This window comes from Cornus florida, unplaced genomic scaffold, assembly GCF_030987335.1.
Source record: "Cornus florida cultivar Cherokee Brave unplaced genomic scaffold, ASM3098733v1 CherokeeBrave_3.0.0_Hap2_Chr08, whole genome shotgun sequence".
Classification (NCBI taxonomy): Eukaryota; Viridiplantae; Streptophyta; class Magnoliopsida; order Cornales; family Cornaceae; genus Cornus; species Cornus florida.
The window spans coordinates 48,825,046-48,826,271 of NW_026775578.1; the positions used below are offsets into that span (position 1 = coordinate 48,825,046).

The following is a 1,226-nucleotide window of genomic DNA, read 5'->3' on the forward strand; positions in this document are numbered from 1 at the left end:
GTGCAAAATGATAATATGCAAGTTCCATTAGGCATGCCTAGGCCATACATTCATCAACCTCCTCAACAACAAGGCCAAATTCCAATGGGAATTCCAAGGCCAATATATGCACCACAACCCCCCATCATTAATTAAGCTCAATATAACCAAGGTGTCCATGTTGCACCTCAAGTTGCTAATCCACCACTCGCATTGAGAGATCACTATGTGCCTAATGAGTATAATGCACCCACATGGATTCAATTGCCACCATTTAGAGCACACCATTATGAGATTAAAGCACAAACTATCCAAATGCTACCTAACTTTCATGGACTTCCTAGTGAAGAACCTTACAAGCATTTGGATGAGTTTCTTGAAGTTTGTTCTACCGTTCAATACACGGACATGACGGAAGAAGTTTTAAGGCTGAAACTTTTTCCATTCACCCTTAAAGATAAGGCGAAGTATTAGTTTAACAACCTTAGGCCTTTTTCTATAACTTCTTGGGCAAAAATGCAACAAGAATTTTTGAAAAAGTACTATCCGGTTTCGAAGACCAATACTATGAGAACCGCCATTAGGGAATTCACACATGGGGAGGGAGAAACTTTCCACGAGGCATGGGAACGCTTCAATGAATTGCTTAGGAAGTGTCCTCACCATGACATGCCTAAATGGCAATTGGTCCAATTCTTCTTTGAAAGCTTATCAGACAATTATAAAGGCATGGTTGATGCTTCAATGGGAGGTTCTTATATAGACCGGCAAGAGGAAGACGTGTGACGTCTTTATGAGAGCATGAGTGAAAACTCTTTGCATAGAACATTGTCATCTAGGAATGGTAGAAATTCTCAAGGTAGGAATAGTGTTGGCTTGCATCAAGTTGACCACTCAAATGATATAACCGCCAAGATGAAGTCTTTATCTCAAAAGTTTGATCAATTGATCAATCAAAACTTGGCGAATCAAGTGTCTTCCTTTCCTAACCATTCTCCTAGAGCTCAAAATGAATCATGTATGACTTGTTCTAGTGTTCTTCATTCTACTTCTAATTGTCCTCATGTACAAATTCAAAATGAACCCATTGAGCAAGTTAATGCAACATTTGTGAACCAAGGGAACAATCCTTATGGTAACCATTACAATCTCGGTTGGAGGAATCATCCTAATTTTTCTTGGAAAAACCAAGGGGAGGGCTCGAACTCTTCCCAAGGCGGTTTTCAAGGGAAATACATTCCACCTCC

General features: G+C 39.9%; 1 non-coding gene across 1 annotated transcript; it reads right to left on the bottom strand.

Moving 5' to 3' along the window:
* Window positions 1-543: 543 nt before the first annotated feature.
* LOC132272195 (small nucleolar RNA R71) lies at window positions 544-650 on the bottom strand. The gene has a single exon (XR_009469983.1). It is a non-coding gene; the product is annotated as a small nucleolar RNA R71 (small nucleolar RNA).
* Between the last annotated feature and the right edge of the window lie 576 nt (window positions 651-1,226).